This window comes from Orcinus orca, chromosome 19, assembly GCF_937001465.1.
Source record: "Orcinus orca chromosome 19, mOrcOrc1.1, whole genome shotgun sequence".
Taxonomy (NCBI): Eukaryota; Metazoa; Chordata; class Mammalia; order Artiodactyla; family Delphinidae; genus Orcinus; species Orcinus orca.
The window spans coordinates 36,718,693-36,743,652 of NC_064577.1; the positions used below are offsets into that span (position 1 = coordinate 36,718,693).

Here is a 24,960-nt window from a genome sequence, read left to right on the forward strand (position 1 = left end):
CTAAAACTCAAATCTCCCCTCCCCCACTTCATCCCCAAGGCACAGCATCTTTCTGCTTTGACTGATAAGTATGTTTAAATGTATTGACACTGACATGGCCACATTATTTAGCCCAGCTGCAATGCAACCTCAGTCGATGAGTGTAGAACATCAGTACTACTACAGGAGCAGATAGGGAATCAACTGGGGGAGGGCACAAAGGCCTGGCTTCACCCCAGCCTGTTACTCCTCAGCAGGAACTTCCTATGAACAAATTCCCTAACTCACTGAGTACCACCCACTTCTCTTCATCATCTGTGGGTTGCAAACAGCATCATAAATTTAAAAGTAGTGTTAGCATACAAGGGGATTATAGATACAGGGAGCCATGGTTATCAGCTAGAGATGATTTAAGTAAAAGCCCAGTATAAATAAAATTGCAAAATGAAAAAAAAAAATGTATTCACACTGAAAACCCAAAGTAATTAAAAAGCCCCCAAATCATACATTATCTAAACATTCTTCAATTCTTTTTCAAATAAATTATTCTTTATTTATCCTATATCCGTAAATAATACTTTGTTGCTACTGGTTTATATTTATATATACATACTTTTTTTCAAGTACTCAGCACAATACCATGCACTTGTGAGTACCTAATCTTTATTATATTATTCGATTTTGATAGTGATGGCAATGAAAATAAAAATTCAAGACCAAAATGTTAAAGTCTGGAGCTGCCGAGAGGCAAGAGAGTTTTTCTTGCCTCTTTGTTTCCTGGTGCACGAGGAGAGGAGATTAACAGCACCGCTTAAAGGAGCTCCAGAGACGGTCATGGGACGCTAAGGCTGCTGCTGCAGCCACCAAGAAGCCTGCATGCAAGCACAGGTCACTCTCCACACCTCCCCTCCCAGGAGCCTGTGCAGCCCACCACTGCCAGGAACCTGTGATCCAGGGACAACTTCCCCGGGAGAACACACGGCGTGCCTCAGGCTGTTGCAACGTCATGCTGGCCTCTGCCGCCGCAGGCTTGCCCCGCATTCATCTCACTCCCCCGCCACCCCCCGCCTGAGTGAGCCAGAGCCACCGAACCAGCTGTTCCTTTTACCCCGTCCTGTCTGAGCGAAGAACAGATGCCCTCAGGCGACCTACAGGCAGCGTGGGTCCAAATCCAAAGCTGAACCCCAGGAGCTGTGCGAACAAAGAAGAGAAAGGGAAATCTCTCCCAGCAGCCTCAGGAGCAGTGGATTAAATCTCCACAATCAACCTGATGTACCCTGCATCTGTGGAATGCCTGAATAGACAACGAATCATCCCAAATTGAGGAGGTGGACTTTGGGAGCAAAGACATGTATATTTTTTTTACCTTTTTCTCTTTTTGTGAGTGTGTATGTGTATGCTTCTGTGTGTGATTTTGTCTGTACAGCTTTGCTTTTATCATTTGTCCTAGGGTTCTGTCTGTCCGTTTATTGTGTGTTTTGTTTTGTTTTACTTTTTAAAAATTATTTCTTAATAATTATTTTTTATTTTAAATACTTTATTTCATTTTACTTTGTCTTCTTTCTTCCTATTTTTTCTCCCTTTTATTCTGAGCCATGTTGATGAAAGACTCTTGGTGCTCCAGCCAGGCATCAGGGCTGTGCCTCGGAGGTGGGAGAACCAAGTTCAGGGCACTGGTCAACAAAGACCTCCCAGCTCCACGTAATATCAAATGGCAAAAATCTCCCAGAGAACTCCATCTCAATGCCAAGAGCCAGCTTCACTCAACGACCAGCAAGCTACAGTGCTGGACACCCTATGCCAAACAACTAGCAAGACAGGAACACAACCCCATCCATCAGCACAGAGGCTGCCTAAAATCATAATAAGGTAACAGACACCCCAAAACACGCCACCAGATGTGGACCAGCCCACCAAAAAGACAAGATCCAGCCTCATCCACCAGAACACACGCACTAGTACCCTCCACCAGGAAGCCTACACAACCCACTAAACCAACCTTAGCCACTGGGGACAGACACCAAAAACAACGGGAACTATGAACCTGCAGCCTGCGAAAAGGAGACCCCAAATACAGTAAGTGAAGCAAAATGAGAAGACAGAGAAACACACAGCAGATGAAGGAGCAAGGTAAAAACCCACCAGACCTAACAAATGAAGAGGAAATAGGCAGTATACCTGAAAAAGAATTCAGAATAATGATAGTAAAGATGATCCAAAATCTTGGAAATAAAATGGAGGAAATACACGGAACATTTAACAAGGACCTAGAAGAACTGAATAACAAACAAACAGTGATGAACGATACAATAAAAGAAATTAAAAATTCTCTAGAAGGGATCAATAGCAGAATAACTGAGGCAGAAGAATGGATAAGTGACCTGGAAGATAAAACAGTGGACATAACTACTGCAGAGCAAAATAAAGAAAAAAGAATGAAAAGAACTGAGGACAGTCTCAGAGACCTCTGGGACAACATTAAACACACCAACATTCGAATTATAGGAGTCCCAGAAGAAGAAGAGAAAAAGAAAGGGACTGAGAAAATATTTGAAGAGATTATAGTTCAAAACTTCCCTAATATGGGAAAGGAAATAGTTAATCAAGTCCAGGAAGCACAGAGAGTCCCATACAGGACAAATCCAAGGAGAAACACTCCAAGACACATATTAATCAAACTATCAATACTTAAATACAAAGAAAACATATTAAAAGCAGCAAGGGAAAAACAACCAATAACACACAAGGGAATCCCCATAAGGTTAACAGCTGATCTTTCAGCAGAAACTTTGCAAGCCAGAAGGGAGTGGCAGGACATATTTAAAGTGATGAAAGGGAAAAACCTCCAACCAAGATTACTCTACCCAGCAAGGATCTCATTCAGATTTGATGGAAAAATGAAAAGCTGTACAGACAAGCACAAGCTAAGAGAATTCAGCAGCACCAAACCAGCTTTACAACAAATGCTAAAGGAACTTCTCTAGGCAGGAAACACAAGAGAAAGAAAAGACCTACAAAAACAAACCCAAAACAATTAAGAAAATGGTAACAGGAACATACATATCGATAATTACCTTAAATGTAAATGAATTAAATGCTCCAATCAAAAGACACAGATGGGCTGAATGGATACAAAAACAAGACCCATATATATGCTGTCTACAAGAGACCGACTTCAGACCTAGGGACACATACAGACTGAAAGTGAGGGGATGGAAAAACATATTCCATGCAAACGGAAATCAAAAGGAAGCAGGAGTAGCAATTCTCATATCAGACAAAATAGACTTTAAAATAAAGACTATTACAAGAGACAAAGGACACTACATAATGATCAAGGGATCAATCCAAGACGAAGATATAACAATTGTAAATATTTATGCACCCAACATAGGAGCACCTGAATACATAAGGCAAATACTAACAGCCATAAAAGGGGAAATCGACAGTAACACAATGATAGTAGGGGACTTTAACACTCCACTTTCACCAATGGACAGATCATCCAAAATGAAAATAAATAAGGAAACACAAGCTTTAAATGATACATTAAACAAGATGGACTTCATATTTATAGGACATTCCATCCAAAGACAACAGAATACACATTCTTCTCAAGTGCTCATGGAACATTCTCCAGGATAGATAATATCTTGGGTCACAAATCAAGCCTTGGTAAATTTAAGAAAACTGAAATCGTATCAAGTATCTTTTCCGCACAATGCTATGAGACTAGATAACCATTACAGGAAAAAAACGTAAAAAATACAAACACATGGAGGCTAAACAATACACTACTTAATAACCAAGAGATCACCTAAGAAATCAAAGAGGAAATAAAAAAAGCTAGAAACAAATGACAATGAAAACATGACGACCCAAAACCTATGGGATGCAGCAAAAGCAGTTCTAAGAGGGAGGTTTATAGCAATACAATCCTACCTCAAGAAACAAGAAACAGCTCAAGTAAACAAACTAATCTTACACCTAAAGCAATTACAGAAAGAAGAAAAAAAAAACCCCAAAGTTAGCAAATGAAAGAAATCATAAAGATCAGATCAGAAATAAATGAAAAAGAAATGAAGGAAATGATAGCAAATATCAATAAACTAAAACCTGGTATTAGCCAGACTCATCAAGAAAAAAAGGGAGAAGACCCAAATCAACAGAATTAGAAAATAAAAAGGAGAAGTAACAACTGACACTGCAGAAATACAAAGGATCATGAGAGATTACTACAAGCAACTCTATGCCAATAAAATGGACAATCTGGAAGAAATGGACAAATTCTTGGAAATGCACAACCTTCCAAGACTGAACAAGGAAGAAATAGAAAATATGAACAGGCCAATCACAAGCACTGAAATTGAAACTGTGATTAAAAATCTTCCAACAAACAAAAGCCCAGGACCAGATGGCTTCATAGGCGAATTCTATCAAACATTTAGAGAAGAGCTAACACCTAAACTTCTGAAACTCTTGCAAAATATAGCAGAGGGAGGAACACTCCCAAACTCATTCTACAAGGCCACCATCACCCTGATACCAAAACCAGACAAAGATGTCACAAAGAAAGAAAACTACAGGCCAATATCACTGATGAACATAGATGTAAAAATCCTCAACAAAATACTAGCCAACAGAATTAAAAGGATCATAAAGCATGATCAAGTGGGGTTTATCCCAGGATGCAAGGATTCTTCAATATATGCAAATCAATCAATGTGATACACCATATTAACAAATTGAAGGAGGAAAACCATATGATCATCTCAATAGATGCAGAGAAAGCCTTCAACAAAATTCAACAACCATTTATGATAAAAACCCTCCAGAAAGTAGGCATAGAGGGAACTTTCCTCAACATAATAAAGGCTGTATGTGACAAACCCACAGCCAACATAATCCTCAATGGTGAAAAACTGAAACCATTTCCACTAAGATCAGGAACAAGACAAGGTTGCCCTCTCTCACCGCTATTATTCAACATAGCTTTGGAAGTTTTAGCCACAGCAATCAGTGAAGAAAAAGGAATCCAAATCGGAAAAGAAGAAGTAAAGCTGTCATTGTTTGCAGATGACGTGATATTATACATAGAGAATGCTAAAGATGCTACCAGAAAACTACTAGAGTTAATCAATGAATTTGGTAAAGTAGCAGGATACAAAATTAATGCACAGAAATCTCTTGCATTCATATAACCTAATGATGAAAAATCTGAAAGTGAAATTAAGAAAACACTCCCATTTACCACTGCAACAAAAAGAATAAAATATTTAGGAATAAACCTACCTAAGCAGACAAAAGAACTGTATGCAAAAAATTGTAAGAAATTGATGAAAGAAATTAAAGATGATACAAATACATGGAGAGATAAACCATGTTCTTGGATTGGAAGAATCAACATTGTGAAAATGACTCCACTACCCAAAGCAATCTACAGATTCAATGCAATCCCTATCAAACTACCACTGGCGTTTTTCACAGAACTAGAACAAAAAATTTCACAATTTGTATGGAAACACAAAAAACCCCGAGTAGCCAAGGCAATCTTGAGAAAGAAAAACGGAGCTGGAGGAATCAGGCTCCCTGACTTCAGACTATACTACAAAGCTACAGTAATCAAGACAGTATAGAATTGGCACTGAAACAGAAATATAGATCAATGGAACAGGATAGACAGCCCAGAGATAAACCCACGCACATATGGTCACCTTATCTTTGATAAAGGAGGCAAAAATATACAATGGAGAAAAGACAGCCTCTTCAGTAAGTGGTGCTGGGAAAACTGGACAGCTACGTGTGAAAGAATGAAATTAGAACACTCTCTAACACCATATACAAAAATAAACTCAAAATGGATTAAAGACCTAAATGTAAGGTCAGACACTATCAAACGCTTAGAGGAAAACATAGGCAGAACACTCTATGACATAAATCACAGCAAGATCCTTTTTGACCCACCTCCTAGAGAAATGGGAATAAAAACAAAAATAAACAAATGGGAGCTAATGAAACTTAAAAGCTTATGCACAGCAAAGGAAACCATAAACAAGACAAAAGGGCAACCCTCAGAATGGGAGAAAATATTTGCAATTGAGGCAACTGACAAAGGATTAATCTCCAAAATTTACAAGCAGCTCATGCAGCTCAATATCAAAAAAAACAAACAACCCAATCCAAAAATGGGCAGAAGACCTAAATAGACATTTCTTCAAAGATATACAGATTGCCAACAAACACATGCAAGAATGGTCAACATCATTAATCATTAGAGAAATGCAAATCAAAACTACAATGAGATATCATCTCACACCAGTCAGAATGGCCATCATCAAAAAATCTACAAACAATAAATGCTGGAGAGGATGTGGAGAAAAGGGAACCCTCTTGCACTGTTGGTGGGAATGTAAACTGATACAGCCACTATGGAGAACAGTACCGAGGTTCCTTAAAAAACTAAAAATAGAACTACCATACCACCCAGCAATCCCACTACTGGGCATATACCCTGAGAAAACCATAATTCAAAAAGAGACATGTACCAAAATGTTCACTGCAGCACTATTTACAATAGCCAGGAAATGGAAGCAACCTAAGTGTCCATCAACAGATGAATGGATAAAGAAGATGTAGCACATATATACAATGGAATATTACTCAGACATAAAAAGAAATGAAATTGAGTTATTTGTAGTGAGGTGGATGGACCCAGAGTCTGTCATATATAGTGAAGTAAGTCAGAAAGAGAAAAACAAATACTGTATGCTAACACATATATATGGAATCTAAGAAAAATAAAAAAAGGTCATGAAGAACCTAGGGGCAAGACGGGAATAAACACACAGACCTACTAGAGAATGGACTTGAGGATATAGGGAGGAGAACAAAGTGAGAGAGTGGCATGGACATATATACACTACCAAATGTAAAATAGATAGCTAGTGGGAAGCAGCTGCATAGCACAGGGAGATCAGCTCGGTTCTTTGTGACCAACTAAAGGGGTGGGATGGTGGGGGGTGGGATAGGGAGGGTGGGCGGGAGGGAGATGCAAGAGGGAAAAGATATGGGAACATATGTATATGTATAACTGATTCACTTTGTTATAAAGCAGAAACTAGCATACCATTGTTAAGCAATTATACTCCAATAAAGATGTTAAAAAAAAAAGATCAAAATGCTTTAAGGAAAAAATGCTATTAAAGCTAACAATATGACCTTGATATACATAATATACAAAACTCAAAAACAATATTCCTTTCCCTAAACATGCCACTGGTAAGGTAAGACTAGAGTATTACCAATTTGTATTTTTCTCCCAAGGAACTTTGGAAACGTGAATACAATGATGAAGTGGTTGAATAATAGAGATCTTGAGGATCGAGTAGAATATAGAAATATTTAATCAAAGAATAAGCAAGGAACTGAATAAAAAACCAGAAAACAGACTTGCATAAAAATAAAGAAACTGTGTATATGAGAAAATAGTATTATAAAACACTGGAGTAAGGAAAGGTTACTCAACAACAAATAAGGTGGGAAAATTGTCTTTCTCCATATAAGAAAAAATAATTATATCCTCTTCTCTCACCATAATCTCATCACCAAATATTAAATGGAAAAAAAGAAAAAAAGAAAACCAAAATGTTCTAAAAATCTGAAACTGAAAAACACAACTTTAACCATTTTAAGAAAATACAGGAGTATATATTGGCAATCTTTTAAGGGAAGATTTGTGAAACAAAATGGGGGAAAAGAATGTCAAATATGAATAAATTAAAAATTTTAACTTCTATTCAACAGGAGTTTCGAGTTTTAGTCTCATAACCAAAAGGAAAGTTTTAAGACCAGATAGAGACTGAGAGATGATATCTGCCCTAAACATCACAGACTAAGGATCAATGTAAGGGTATACAAACTTCTGTAAAGAGAACAAATATTCTAGGCTTTGCAGATCACATGTTCTCTGTTGCAACTACTCAACTCTGCCACTGTAGTGCTAAAGCTCTGTTCCAATAAAACTTTATTTATGGACACTGAAATCTAAATTTCATAAATTTTCACATTATGACATTTTATTCTTGTTTTATTTTTTTCTGAATCATTTAAAATAAATGTAAAAACTATCTGCACAAAAACAGGTGGTGGGCTGGATCTGACCCATGGGCTATATAGTTTGCTGAACCCTGCCTAGAATATATGAAGAATATTCACAACTCAATAAGAAAAAGATAAATAATCCATGAGAAAATGCATAAAGGATATGAGAAGGCTGTTAACAAAAGAGGAAATGTGAAAGGCCAATAACCACATGAAAGGATATTCAGCCTTGCTAAAAATTAGGGAAAGAGAAATTAAAGCAGTAGGGTATTACCTTTCATCTACCAGATTGGGGAAAATGGAGAAGTCTGACCATGTGAATGTTGGAAAGGATATGGCAAAACAGGAAGTCTCAAACACTTCTGAGAAGAGTGTAAACTGATATAGTGACACAGGAGAGAAATTATCTAATAAAACTGAAAATGCAAATAATCTACATCTGGTTAATTCCACTTCTAGGTAGAGCCCCTAGATACGTATGTAAGGATATTCACTGCAGCATTATTTGTAGTAACACAAAGCAAATACTAAAATGAACTCCCAGAATAAATAAAACTCCCAGAAACTTATCTCTAAATTTCACCCCATTCTAAGAATGTTTTCATTTTTTATCCCTTTTATTCTTAACTACACTGTTACTGTGAAATCATAAATAATACCCTAAGAAACTACCTGGATCTTAGAATTATAAATACAAAGATGGTTAAACGAATATTAGCAATAGTTTTTTTATTGCTTAGTTGAAAATGAATTATTCTCTATAGAGTAAAATCTTTTGTTTTTATTCTGTAAGAGTATTTGTACGTTTTCTTTAATAAAATGATGTTTCTTTATTGTCAAAGCACCTAATACAACAGTCATTCAGTCGTCAACTTACTTTGCAACATTCTCCTTCAACAAAAGATATCTTAATTGCATCCAGCTCTCTACTGCAAATTTACAGTGCTAATCCTTGCCAGCCATTTTGTTTTCAGTTTGTAACACTAGCCGCCAGCTGCCTTCAGCCTGACTCTATTAGCATATCGGATAATTTATGAAAGAAGCACAGAAATGGAACTAAAAGATATAGTTGGTTTGTATCAGAATATAACAATACATAGATATACTCTTTAAATATGCTTTTAAAATGATGCTTCTCTACTTCTTTTCAATATAATAATTGAAATTAATAATTATTTTTAATATAAATGCTCATTCCTGCTCACAGTAATTTTTCCTTCCCCCAAGTCCTATAAATGATGTTGACCTATTACTGTTTAAATATAAGACTTTTCCAATTTTAATAGGATAAACTACAAGTGTATTTTAAATATGTTCTGTAAAAGGATAAAAGGGTTGGATATTTGGTACTGTAATTTACACCTATATTCCAGCAGGCCACCTAGCCAAGAATAATAAATACTTAAAAGCTAACATATATTGTTCTCACATCTCAAGGGTGTTCCTAGTAACCAGCGGACAGCAAACAAGTCTTCACCTGTTTTGACTTGCAATAATAGCCTGCTGTTTGAATGTCAATAACAATGTGCCCTCACCAAGCATCACTAAAGTCTTAGATGACAAACTATCTAATGCAATTTTAATATGATGGGAAAGGGTAGGGCCAGAGTTTCTATTAGTGTCCTGTTGTTCTTCAGAACTCTTTCCATCCCATCCTTCCCCCTCCCCCAATAAGTTCCACTCATCCATATTTAATAAATGTTCTGAAATTATATTATTCATTAACCCACTCCACTTAACATAAAACTCCTTTAGAGAGACTCTTCTAGCTCATTAAATAATACTATTTAGAAAGTTTGTTAACTTAATAGAATATAACACTTCCTTGAAATAACAATGAACAACAACAGAGTCTGAAGGGGATAAAAACCCACAAGGACATAAAATGCTCAAGAATAAGGATTATCAAAGTGCTTTAACAACTTCATTTTCTCTTCCAAAGCCCTCCAAGGCATTCTTCTGTTTTTACTGTGATGTTAACTAACCATCCAGGCTGCTGTAGAAGCCTCTGGTTAGAATGGATTTCAAGGCTGCTGTGTCTTGTGAGGAACCAATCAGATTTCTTTGTTTCATCTGCAACATTCCATCAGGGTTATATAACATTTTAGATACATGAAACATTCTAATAATACAGTGTACTTCGATCTATAGTTAGTTATCTATTGTCACTAAATTTGGCACATGAAAATCCCTATTATTCTTCTGTGTCATTCGATAAATCAAGGAATACAGTACAGATGAAAAGGTTATATTTTCTTTTTGGGGAGAAGATAGAATGAATTTGCTTTGTCTAAAAGAAAGAGTTTTTGAAAATATAAAATATAAGCACTCTGCAGACTAGTAAGATTAAAGCTGATTCTTCTTATTTCTGTCTACAGTAAAGTGGGTGAGGTAATCCAACACAGTAGCAAACAGCCATGTAGTTTGTTAATTCTTATCACATACAACATGTCATTAGTATAGAATAAAACATTATAAATAGATTTTAAACTCAGGCTTAAACTTTTGCTAATTTTTTAAAGCACAGAAAAATTAAGTATTTAATATTTAAACAAATATTTCCTCAAACAAGAAAATGTGAACTCTGTATGTCATAGCCCAAATAAACACCCACAATACCAACCAAAAAAACAGTATACCAGCAGCACTGTTACTTATATGATCAGAATACTTGCAGTACACTTCTACTGGAACCACGCAAATATTCATGTTCTCTCTCTCTCTCTGCTAGAGATAATGCTGCATAACTTAAATACTGCTCTTCTGTGCTATTAATATAACAACTCAGATATTCAAGAATAAAGCCAGCTGGAACCTGTGAATCTAGTCTTTTCTTTCTTTTTACAACTCAAAGGCATCCCACATTTGATGCTTACAAATCAGCACAGGATTAAAATAGTGCCTGAATGCATTAAGAAGCTGAATCTGTTGGGTGTGGCTTAAGTAAATACATCTTGTCTCAACTGGACAGCTCCCCAGTACCATGCAGCCACCGACACCCAAAATATATGAGTACATAAGTGCTCCCGGGAGAGGGTGAGAAACTAAACCCCCATGTTTTTCTAAGCTTGATGTTCAATTGTTTCTTTACTGTACTTCTAAAATGACAGTGCCTTGAGTCAATACGGAGCATTGCTCAAGAAACCAAGGACAGAGAAATTTTACTTGTCCTATTTCCTCTCCTTATTTTATACTCACTGTGTACAACATGGCCGTTCTTACTAACATTTTGCTTTCATAAAAGAGGTAGTCATTTAAATCATGACTATGTGCAATGCGAACTCACACTGCATTACAGTCATCAATAAAATATGAAGTGTCAACTCCAGTGTTCATTCTCCTTATTCTCCATCTCACCAGAGAATGCTCTACTAACACTCTCTACTATTATAAAATGAACACTATTAGGAAAGAGACATTGCTAGGAGCTGCGACAGATATGCAACAGAAAATATAAAACCTGTAAGTGCTTACTTTTAAAAAAATCTACTATTAATAGGAAAAAAACCCTTCATGTATATGTATATGTGTATCTATTTTTATATATACACATTACACATATTTAGTACAAGTATAAATCTGTTTATAAGCTACCATGCATGCATTTATTAAAGCTACACATGCAATATACCTGAAACTTCTATATATAGAGGGCATGCAGATTTCAGAACTATACATTTTCACTCTTAAGTGGCCATAATCAAATATTAAAACAGCTAAGGATATCTGACATACTGAACTATAGCTAAGCTTTTAATCTTGTTAGACAATTTTCTCTGCTATTCAGTGTAGCAAACCCACCTTTGGATCATATTGTCGGTTATTTTTTTCCCATGCCCTCTACGTGCTGCACCATTTTGTTTGTCTTCTGGACAGTGGAGAACTCGGCAGAACAGCAGTGAAGGAGTGTACTGAAGTCAGCAGAGGCAGTGCCAGCCTCCTACTGCAGTCTGTATATTGAACGCACTCAAACCCACAGGTGCCTACGTAAAATCCTCCAGCTGCAGCCTGTAACTTAGTGTTTCCTTCAGCAGCAGATCTGTATGCTACCTTCACTTTGTTTTAACCCAATAAATGGACAGGATACACAACAGTATGCATCTTTTAAAAATGCATTTTACACAAAATACTTATATTGATATTATCTCTATTAAGTAGCCAAAAATGACTGACTTTTTAAATCAGGAGGATAATTACCAAATTATGAAGATTCAGAGGAATAATCACCAAAAAAGAAATACATTTCTAACATTTTAAAAATTCTAAATTGATAATTTTTTCAAGAAAGTGTAACATTAAAAAGTAACAAGTGACATGTCTTACATCGTCTTACATGAATGGCTTTACAAGTAATTTTTCACATACCATTTAAGTATATCATGAATAAATGTATAAATAGGCCTACGATTAACCATATCTTTTCAACAACAAATAATCCATTGATAAGAAGAAAATACAGACCTTATCTGTTAAAAGGCAAAGTGAACCTAAGTAAACCATTGTTCAAACACTGACGGATGAAACAAAAAACAGAAGCTCATAATCCTTTCACATAAACTTCAAACATACACACTTTTGTTCTACCAGGATTATAGAATTTAAAAACTGAGAGAAACCTTAAAGAAGACAAATAAATCTAACTCTTTAATTTTTCAGATGAACAAATTAAGAACCAGAGAGGTTAATGCTAAAGTACCTTTCCCAAGGTCACACAGCCAGTCAGTAGCAAAACCTGGATTTCTACCCACATCTTTTAATAAATAATTAATAACTACTGAAATTCACCAAAGATTAAATAGTAACCTAAATATTCCTATAACTATTAAATAAAGTTTGGGGCTAAAAAACCTTTATAAAAAGAAATCTCCAGGCCCAGATGGCTTCACAGGTAAATTCTACCAAACATTTAAAGAAATAACAATTCTACACAATCTCCTCCAGATAACAGAATAGAGGGAAACACTCCCAACTCATTTTATGAGGACAAAATCACTCTGATATCAAAGCAGACAAAAACATCACAGAAAAGTATAGACCAATATCCATCATGAACACAGAAACAGAAATCCTCAACAAAATATTAGCAAATCAAATCCAGTAATTTTTTTTTTTTTTTTTTTGCGGTACACAGGCCTCTCAGTGCTGTGGCCTCTCCCGTTGCGGAGCACAGGCTCCGGACGCCCAGGCTCAGCGGCCATGGCTCACGGGCCCAGCCGCTCCACAGCATGTGGGGTTCTCCCAGACCTGGGCACGAACCCGTGTCCCCTGCATCAGCAGGCGGACTCTCAACCACTGCGCCACCAGGGAAGCCCCAGTAATGTATTTTTAAAAGACCCACATACACCATGACCAACAGGGATTTATCCTGGGAATGCTAAGCTAGTCAACATTTGGAAATCACTAACGTAATCCATTATATTAGTGATTCAAAGAAGAAAAATCACTTGACGTACAAAATGCATTTAACAAATTCCAACATCCATTCATGATAAAAACTAGAAAACTAGGAAGAGAGGGAAATTTCCTCAGCTTGATAAAGAACATCTACAAAAAACCTACAGCCAACATCATACTTAGCAGTCAAAGACTGAATGCTTACCCACAAACCCCAAAGATCAGGACCAAGGCAAGAACACCCACTCTCACCACTCCTAGCCACCATCATACTAGAAGCACGCATCAGTGTATACAGACTGGAAAAGAAAAAATAAAACTGTCCCTGTTCTCAGAAGACATTATCTTACACTTAAAAAATTCAAACAAATCTACCAAAAGCAAACAAACCCCTCCAAAAACCTCTTAAAACTAAGTGAGTTTAACAAGGTCACAGTACAAAGTCAAAAAAAAAATCGTTTTTTAATTAAATTATTTATTTAGACTTTTATATATTAGCAATGTACAATTAGAAACAAACATGTTAAACACACAATAGCTAAAAAAAAGGAAAAGAGAAGAAATAGTTATAAATCTAACAAAACAAATACAAGATCTGTATGGCAGTACTAAAAAGTGCTGATGAAAGACATCAAATAAGACCTAAATAAATGAAAAACATATGTTCATGAACTGGAAGATCCCACATGGAAAGATTTCAATTCTACTCCAATTGGTCCACAGACTTAATGCAATTCTAACCAATATCCCAAAAGGATGTTTTTACAGATAAAGATTCTAAAATATATACAGAAAGGTAAAGGACCTAAAATATCTAAAACACGTTTGAAAAACAATGAAGTTGTAGGAATCACACTACCCTGTTTTTAAGACTTACTATAAAGCTACAGTAATCAAAACAGTGTGGTATTGGCAAATTGATAGAAACAGACCAGTGGAACAGAACAGACGGTGGAGAAACAGACCTGTTCGACAAATATGGTCAATTGATTTGTGACAATGGTGGAAAAGCAATTCAAAGGAGAAGGGATAGCCTCTTCAACAATGTTGTTGGAACAACTGCATATGCAGATGTAAAAAAAACATACACACACATCAACTTTAACCTCAGACATGATATTAAAAAAAACGCAAGGGACTTCTCTGGTGGTGCAGTGGTTAAGAATCCGTCTGCCAATGCAGGGGACATGGGTTCAATCCCTGGTCTGGGAAGATTCCACATGCCGCGGAACAACTAAGCCCGTGCACCAGAACTACTGAGCCTGCACTCTAGAGCCTGCATGCCACAACTACTGAGCCCATGTGCCACAACTACTGAAGCTCGTGTGCCTAGAGCCCATGCTCTGCAACAATAGAAGCCACCACAATGAGAAGCCCACTCACCGCAACAAAGAGTAGCCCCCACTTGCTGCAACTAAAGAAAGCCCACACACAACAACAAAGACCCAACGCAGCCAAAAATAAAATAATTTTTTAAAAACTCAAAAAGGATCATAAATCTAAATATAAAACTATAAAACTTAAGGAAAAAATAGGAGAAATCTTTATGACCAGGTTAAGCAGAATTTTTAGATATATACCAAAAGCATGATCCACTTAAAAAAAAAAAAGATAAATTGAACTTCATCAAAATTTAAAACTTTGTTCTGCAAAAATCACTGTTACGAGAATAAACAAAACAAGCAAATCACATATCCAACAAAGGACCTGTATCTAGAATATACAATGAACTCTCAAAACTCAAGAGTAAGAAAACAAACAACCTAATTAAAAACTGAACAAAAGATCTAAACAGACACTTCACCATAGGGGATATACAAAAGGAAAAATATGCACAGGAAAAGATGTTCTACGTCATTCACCATTAGAGAATTGCAAATTAAAACCACAATGAGATACCGGTACACATTTAATAGAGTGGCTAAAATAAAAAATTTATATATTGACAATATCAAGTGCTAGCAAGCATGTGGAACAACTGGAACTCTCACACATAGCTGCTGGGAATCAACATGATACAGCCACTCTGAAAAATAGCTTGGAAGACATTTCCTGAGACCCTCACACCACGCTGCTTCTTTATGCCACAAATACCCTGCCTTCAGGGAGGCAGATTCGACATTCGTTCTCCCATTTCATCCCCTGCCTGCCTTGTGAATAAACCCTCTCTTCGCTGCAAACCTCTACATCTCAGTATCTTGGTTTGTGGGATGTCAGGCAAGAGCAACCTAGTTTGGTAACACTTGGTTGAATGGCAAAACTGCCATGTGGCTGACAGGGTCTTGGTGCTCTGGCCGGGTGTCAGGCCTGAGCCTCTGAGGTGGGAGAGCCGAGTTCAGGACGTTGGACTACAAGAGACCTCCCAGCCACACATAATATCAACTGGTGAGAGCTCTCCCAAAGATCTCCGTCTCAACGCTAAGACGTAGCTCCACTCATTGACCAGCAAGCTCCAGTGCTGGACAACCCATGCCAAACAACTAGCAAGACAGGAACACAACCCGACCCATTAGCAGAGAGGCTGCCTAAAATCATAATAACTTCACAGACACCCCAAAACATACCACAAGATGCAGTCCTGCCCACCAGAAAGACAAGATCCAGCCTCATCCACCAGAACACAGGCACTAGTCCCCTCCACCAGGAAGCCTACACAACCCACTGAATCAACTTTAGCCACTGGGGACAGACACCAAACACAACGGGAACTACAAACTGGCAATCTGTGAAAAGTAGACCCCAAACACAGTAAGTTAACCAAAATAAGAAGACAGAGAAATACACAGCAGAGAAAGGAGCAACGTAAAAACCCACCACACCAAACAAATGAAGAGGAAATAGGCAGTCTACCTGAAAAACAATTCAGAGTAATGATAGTAAAGATGATCCAAAATCTTGGAAATAGAATGGAGAAAATACAAGCAATGTTTAACAAGGACCTCGAAGAACTAAAGAGCAAACAAACAATGATGAACAACACAATAAATGAAATTAAAATTCTCTAGAAGGAATCAATAGCAGAATAACTGAGGCAGAAGAACGGATAAGTGACCTGGAAGATAAAACAGTGGAAATAACTACTGCAGAGCAGAATAAAGAAAAAAGAATGAAAAGAATTAAGGAGAGTGTCAGAGACCTCTGGGACAACATTAAACGCACCAACATTCAAATTATACAGGTCCCAGAAGAAGAAGAGAAAAAGAAAGGGACTAAGAAAATATTTGAAGAGATTATAGTTGAAAATTTCCCTAATATGGGAAAGGAAATAGTTAATCAAGTCCAGGAAGTACAGAGAGTCCCATACAGGATAAATCCAAGGAGAAAAACGCCAAGACACGTATTAATCAAACTATCAAAAATTAAATACAAAGAAAACATATTAAAAGCAGCAAGGGAAAAATAACACACAAGGGAATCCCCATAAGGTTAACAGCTGATCTTTCAGCAGAAACTCTGCAAGCCAGAAGGGAGTGGCAGAACATATTTAAAGTGATGAAAGGGAAAAACCTACAACCAAGATTACCCTACCCAGCAAGGATCTCATTCAGATTTGATGGAAAAATGAAAAGCTCTACAGACAAGCACAAGCTAAGAGAATTCAGCAGCACCAAACCAGCTTTACAACAAATGCTAAAGGAACTTCTCTAGGCAGGAAACATAAGAGAAGGAAAAGACCTACAAAAACAAACCCAAAACAATTAAGAAAATGGTAATAGGAACATACATATCGATAATTACCTTAAATGTAAATGGATTAAATGCTCCAACCCAAAGACTGGCTGAATGGATATAAAAACAAGGCCCTTACATATGCTGTATACAAGAGACCCACTTCGGACCTAGGGACACATACAGACTGAAAGTGAACGGATGGAAATGGAAATCAAAAGAAAGCTGGAGTAGCAATTCTCACATCAGACAAAATAGACTTTAAAATAAAGACTATTACAACAGACAAAGAAGGACACTACATAATGATCAAGGGATCAATCCAAGACGAAGATATAACAATTGTAAATATTTATGCACCCAACATAGGAGCACCTCAATACATAAGGCAAATGGTAACAGCCATAAAAGGGGAAATTGACAGTAACACAATAATAGTAGGAGACTTTAACACCCCACTTTAACCAATGGACAGATCATCGAAAGTGAAAATAAATAAGGAAACATAAGCTTTAAATGATACATTAAACAAGATAGACCTAATTGATATTTATAGGACATTCCATCCAAAAAGAACAGAATACACTTTCTTCTCAAGTGCTCATGGAACATTCTCCAGGATAGATCATATCTTGGGTCACAAATCAAGCCTTGGTAAATTTAACAAAACTGAAATCGTATCAAGTATCTTTTCTGACCACAATGCAATGAGACTAGATATCCATTACAGGAAAAAAAACTGTAAAAAATACAAACATATGGAGGCTAAACAATATGCTACTAAATAATCAAGAGATCGCTGAAGAAATCAAAGAGGAAATCAAAAAATACCTAGAAACAAATGACAAAGAAAACACGACGACCCAAAACCTATGGGATGCAGCAAAAGAAGTTCTAAGAGGGAAGTCTATAGCAATACACTCCTACCTCAAGAAACAAGAAACAGCTCAAATTAACAACCTAACCTTACACCTAAAGCAGTTAGAGAAAGAAGAACAAATAAAACCCAAAGTTAGCAGAAGGAAAGAAATCATAAAGATCAGATCAGAAATAAATGAAAAAGAAATAAAGGAAACAATAGCAAAGATCAATAAAACTAAAAGCTGGTTCTTTGAGATGATAAACAAAATTGATAAACCGTTAGCCAGACTCAGCAAGAAAAAAAGGGAGAAGACTCAAAACAATAGAATTAGAAATGAAAAAAGAGATGTAATAACTGCCACTGCAGAAATACAAAGGATAATGAGAGATTATTACAAGCAGCTATTTGTCAATAAAATGGACAACCCGGAAGAAATGTACAAATTCTTAGAAAAGCACAACCTCTGAGACCGAACTAGGAAGAAATAGAAAATATAAACAGACCAATCACAAGCACTGAAATTGAAACTGTGATTAAAAATCTTCCAACAGGGTTTCCCTGGTGGCGCAGTGGTTGTGAGTCCGCCTGCCGATGCAGGGGATACGGGTTCGTGCCCTGGTCCAGGAAGATCCCGTGTGCTGAGGAGCGGCTGGGCCCGTGAGCCATGGCCGCTGAGCCTGCGCATCAGGAGCTTGTGCTCCGCAACGGGAGAGGCCACAGAAGTGAGAGGCCCGTGTACCACAAAAAAAGAAAAAAGAAAAACAAAAATCTTCCAACAAACAAAAGCCCAGGACCAGATGGCTTCACAGACGAATTCTATCAAACATACAGAGAAGAGCTAACATCTATCCTTCTCAAACTCTTCCAAAATATAGCAGAGGGAGGAACACTCCTAAACTCATTCTACAAGGCCACCATCACCCTGATACCAAAACCAGACAAAGATGTCACAAAAAAAGAAAACTACAAGCCAGTATCACTGATGAACACAGATGCAAAAATCTTCAACAAAATATTAGCAAACAGAATCCAACACCACATTAAAAGGATCATACACCATGATCAACTGAGGTTTATACCAGGAATACAAGGATTCTTCAATATATGCAAATCAATCAATGTGTATGGTGATACACCATATTAACAAACTGAAGGATAAAAACCATATGATAATCTCAATAGATGCAGAAAAAGCTTTTGACAAAATTCAACACCCATTTATGATAAAAACCCTCCAGAAAGTAGGCATAGAGGGAACTTACCTCAACATAATGAAGGCCATATATGGCAAACCCACAGCCAACATCGTTCTCAATGGTGAAAAACTGAAACCATTTCCACTAAGATCAGGAACAAGACAAGGTTGCCCACTCTCACCACTATTATTCAACATAGTTGAATATTCCACATAGTTTTAGAAGTTTTAACCACAGCAATCAGAGAAGAAAAAGAAATAAAAGGAATCCAAATAGGAAAAGAAGTATAGCTGTCACTGTTTGCAGATGACATGATACTATACATAGAGAATCCCAAAGATGCTACCAGAAAACTACTAGAGCTAATGAATGAATTTGGTAAAGTAGCAGGATACAAAATTAATGCACAGAAATCTCTTGCATTCCTATACACTAATGATGAAAAATCTGAAAGAGAAATTAAGGAAATACTCCCAATTACCATTGCAGTAGAAAGAATAAAAAACTTAGGAATACACCTACCTAAGGAGACAAAAGACCTGTATGCAGAAAACTATTAAGACACTGATGGAAAAATTAAAGACGATACAAACAGATGGTGAGAGATTTCATGTTCTGGACTGGAAGAACCAGCATTGTGAAAATGACTATACTACCCAAAGCAATCTACAGATTCAATGCAATCCCTATCAAACTACTACTGGCATTTTTCACAGAACTAGAACAAAAAATTTCACAGTTTGTATGGCAACACAAAAGACCCCTAAGAGCCAGAGCAATCCTGAGAAAGAAAAACAGATCTGGAGGAATCAGGCTCCCTGACTTCAGACTATACTACAAAGCTACAGTCAGCAAGACAGTATGGTACTGGCACAAAAACAGAAATATAGATCAATGGAACAGGATAGAAAGCCCAGAGATAAAGACACACACATCTGGTCACCTTATCTTTGATAAGGGAGGCAACAACATACAATGGAGAAAAGATAGCCTCTTCAATAAGTGGTGCTGGGAAAACTGGACGGCTACATGTAAAAGAATGAAATTAGAACACTCCTTAACACCATACACAAAAATAAACTCAAAATGGATTAAAGATCTAAATATAAGGCTAGACACTATCAAACTCTTAGAGGAAAACATAGGCAGAACACTCTATGACATAAATCACAGCAAGATCCTTTTTGACCCACCTCCTAGAGAAATGGAAATAAAAACAAAAAACAAATGGGACCTAATGAAACATAAAAGCTTTTGCATAGCAAAGGAAAATATAAACAACACAAAAAGACAACCCTCAGAATGGGAGAAAATATTTGCAAACAAAGCAACTGACAAAAGATTAATCTCCAAAATATACAAACAGCTCATGCAGCTCAATATCAAAAAACAAACAACCCAATCAAAAATGGGCAGAAGACCTAAACAGACATTTCTCCAAAGAAGATGTACAGATTGCCAACAAACACATGAAAGGATGCTCAACATCACTAACCATTAGAGAAATGCAATTCAAAACTCCAGTGAGGTATCACCTCACACCACTCAGAATGGCCATCATCAAAAAATCTACAAACAATAAATGCTGGAGAGGGTGTGGAGAAAAGGGAACCCTCTTGCACTGCTGGTGGGAATGTAAATTGATACAGCCACTATGGAGAACAGTATGGAGGTTCCTTAAAAAACTTAAAATAGAACTACCGTACAGCCTAGCAATCCCACTACTGGGCATATACCCTGAGAAAACCATAATTCAAAGCGTCATGTACCACACTGTTCATTGCAGCACTATTTACAATAGCCAGGACATGGTAGCAACCTAAGTGTCCATCAACAAATGAGTGGATAAAGAAGATGTGGCACATATTTACAGTGGAATATTACTCAGCCATAAAAAGGAACGAAATTGAGTTATTTGTAGTGAGGTGGATGGACCTAAAAATCTGTCATACAGAACGAAGTAAGTCAGAAAGAGAAAAACAAATACTGTATGCTAACACATATATATGGAATCTAAAAAAAAAAAAAAGGTTCTGAAGAACCTAGGGGCAGGACAGGAATAAAGATACAAAAGATACATAGAGAATGGACTTGAGGACACAGGGAGGGGGAAGGGTAAGTTGGGATGAAGTGGGAGAGTGGCACTGACATATATACACTATCAAATGTAAAATAGATAGCTAGTGGGAAGCAGCCGCATAGCAAAGGGAGATCACCTCAGTGCTTTGTGACCACCTAGAGGAGTGGGATAGGGAGGGTGGGAAGGAGACACAAGAGGGAGGGGATTTGGGGATATATGATACGTATAGCTGATTCTCTTTGTTATACAGCAGAAACTAACACAACATTGTAAAGCAGTTATACTCCAATAAAGATGTTAAAAAAAAATAGCATGGCAGTTTCTCATAAAGTTAAACATAACCTTACCATAAAATCCAACAATCTCACTCCTAGGCACTGACCCTAGAGAAATGAAAACTTATGTTCACACAATACCTGTCCATGAATGTTTATAGTGGCTCTATTCGTAACTGCCAAAAAATGGGCAACAACCCCAATGGTCTTCAGTGGGTGAATGAATAAACAAACTGTGATACATCTATACAATGGCATTCTACTGAGCAATAAAAAAAAAAAACTATTATTGGACCAACTTGGATGAATCTCAAAGGCATTATGCTGAATGAACAAAGCCAGTCTTAAAAGGCTTTATTATTCCATTTTCCATTAAATGACATTCTTTAAAAAAAAAAAACAAAAAAAACAACAACAAAGAGAGAGAATAAATACCTCATTGGTTTCCAGGATCCGGGGTAGGGTAAGGGTATGACTAGAAAAGGATATCATAATACAACCTGTACCATCATGTATACTAATTGTAGTGGCAGCTACACACATCTATACGTGTTAAAATTCACTAAATGGTACACACACACAAAGTAAATTTTACCTTATGATAAGTTTTTAAAACTTTACCCACTACTACAGAGGTTCTAAGATCTCTTACTCTGTCCTCTTCTCCAGGAACCTAACTCATGTGTCTAACTTCTCCTGGTTATCCCATCATTACCTCAAACTTAATATCTCTAAAACTGATTTCATTACATTTCCCCACAAACCTCAAATGAATGGCAACCACAATTCACCCAGTCACCTAAGCCAGAACATGGGTGTCGTCCTTGCATAAGTTCTGTGAGTTACTACGTAACTAGGACAGTAACTTGATCTATAGCACTACTGTATCTCCAGTAACTCTAACTGTATCCAGCACATAGCAAGTGCTCAGTCAGTAGTTTTGTTGAGAGAATGAATAAATATAAGACCAGGGCTCTTTCTTCATTGGACCCACACCCAACCTATCAAGTTCAGCTGATTCTTTCTTGACATCCCTCCATCCCCACTGCCACCCTCTTATTTTAGGCTCTCATCACTCCCCCCTGGTTGCTGTTGCAATCACTCCTAAGGATGACGTGTTGCCTGCCCACCATCACACACACACCCTTTCTGCAAATTGCCCTTTACCAATCCTCATTCCATCTGCTAATTGTCAAACTCTCTCACAACTTCATGCCTTTATATTTGCTGTATCCTCTGCCTGAAACTTACTTTTCTCCATTTATCAAAGTGGCTAACTACTAATTAGGTCCCACAATAGCCACTACCTCCTCCAGGAATTCTTCTATTTCCCAGTCTGAGATGGAGTCCTTCCTCTGTACTCCAATAGTATCCTGTGCAGAACTTTATCCTAATACTTCTCACACTATTTTAGTAGTACTGGATTACTTGTACCATATAGTCAAATCTAATAGGGACGATGTCTTATAGCTCTAAGCAAACTGTATCCCTCAGGACTTTACCTGGCCCACAGCAGGCACTCACTATATAATCAGGGTTGAAAAGACAGAACACAGAGAGGGAGGAAGGAAAGAAGCATCTAAATAGTATCTAATAGTACTGTAGCCTCAGAGTATGAAGTGACTGAAAGGTTAACAGAGTGGAGATTTACTAGCAGTATGGCCATCAGTCTCTAAGATAGGAACAAAGAAGAATGGCAAAGTAACACAATACTCTGAGTAAAGAAATGGCTGATATGAAAAATATCAGAGGTAATGGAATGAGGCTTGAGGTAAATTTTTAGAGCAAAAAAGTAAAGCTAGGCATTATTTTGCAAAAATTAATTTTTTATTCAATATTGTCCTTCTCCCAGTAAACATCCCCTTTTGCAAGCAGCCAAGTTTTTTGTGATTAGGTGACAGCAAGAAAGCAGACAAATCTGTTCCAAATATTTGACCTGGCCCCTTACAGACACAAAAAGGCTTCCAATCGGGACTTCCCTGGTGGCGTAGTGGGTAAGACTCCGCGCTCCCAATGCAGGGAGCCTTGGTTTGATCCCTGGTCAGGGAACTAGATCCCACATGCATGCCACAAGTAAGAGTTCGCATGCCTCAACTAAGGAGCCTGCGTGCCACAACTAAGGAGCCCACCTGCTGCAACTAAAACCCCATGCCATCAAATAAATTATTTTTTAAAAAAAGCCTTCCTATCATTAAAAAATATATATTCAGGAAAAAAATTTAGAGCAAATCTCCCATCCACTCTTACTCTAGACTAGAAAAGAATTCCCCTGGCCAAGAACAATCACAGAAATCTGTCTTCTGAGACGATCAGTGGGTTTATTTCCCAGGCAAAGCCTCTCATACAGTAAAATCCTATGGTTCAAGGCCCAGTCCTCAACCTTGTAGGTCAGAAACCAAGTCTTTAAAGATTTTCAAAGTGGATAAAACTCAAAGATTGAGTCACACCATAACAGCTCTATACCATCTGCAAACTTCATAGCAAAATATTAGTATTATTGACAAATGTAAGAAGGTCCTGTCTTTCCTATTTTGAGGCAAGTATGGGCTTGTCCTTCTGACTCTTGGCATAGGAAACACCACTAATTTTTAAAATAAACAAAACCCATAACTAGGTTAGTAAAACAAAGTGGTGGACTCCTCTGGTTGCCTACCCAACCCCTTCTTTCACACTAACAGAATCCCAATTTTATTTTTGGTATTTGCTTCAAGGGAGGCTGGTTCTCTCCCTAGCCTCAGAGCCAAACTTTAATTAGTAAATGAATCTTAAGAACATCAGCTGCAATTCCATTAATTGGTATAAGAAAGGTTATGTGCTAAAATTTGGCCAGTGGGACGTGAGGCAAATGCGAGAGAGAGAGAGAGAGAGGTAGCTTTCAGGAAAGTTTTTCTTAATCTTAAAGATGGACCCAAGAAAGGGGCAGCTGTTCTACAAGTCTTTGAACAATGCTGTGTGTGGATATACAAGTTGAAAGTACAGCAGTCCTCGCACAGCTATGCAAGGATAAGCCTGAGAAGAATAACCAAAATTCTAAAAATGGCAGGGCAGAAAGCTGGAAAGAAATTGGGTCCTTGATGATGTTATCGAGTTTCAGAATTAATTTATCTATAATCACCACACCTCTGAAATTCTTTATTATGTGAACTAATAAATCCCCTTCATATCTCAGTCATTGTAAATTGGATCTTTGGTAATTCTAACCACTCTGTTACAAGAGCAAATAAAAATGACCAGGGAAATGACTATAGAATCTAATCAAATTTAAATTTTAACATAAAATTATTATTTCCTCTAGAAATCTCAAATTTAATAAATATGGAGCAGAGGTACTGAGTTTAGATGTTAAAATCTTTCTTTACTTACCAGTTTAAAATCCTGCAATGGCTCACTTGAGGCTTTAAGGAT

At 37.2% G+C, this 24,960-nt stretch overlaps 1 protein-coding gene and 1 long non-coding RNA gene across 10 annotated transcripts in view; both read right to left on the reverse strand.

Annotated features, from left to right (window-relative positions):
- TANC2 (tetratricopeptide repeat, ankyrin repeat and coiled-coil containing 2) overlaps window positions 1-24,960 on the reverse strand; it is a 357,408-nt gene that overhangs the window by 283,187 nt on the left and 49,261 nt on the right. The gene's annotated exons all lie outside the window — the stretch shown is intronic.
- On the reverse strand, window positions 1,445-17,012 carry LOC125962040 (uncharacterized). Its single transcript, XR_007473335.1, has 2 exons — window positions 16,526-17,012; window positions 1,445-2,360 (listed from the first exon to the last, which is right to left on the reverse strand). It is a non-coding gene; the product is annotated as an uncharacterized LOC125962040 (long non-coding RNA).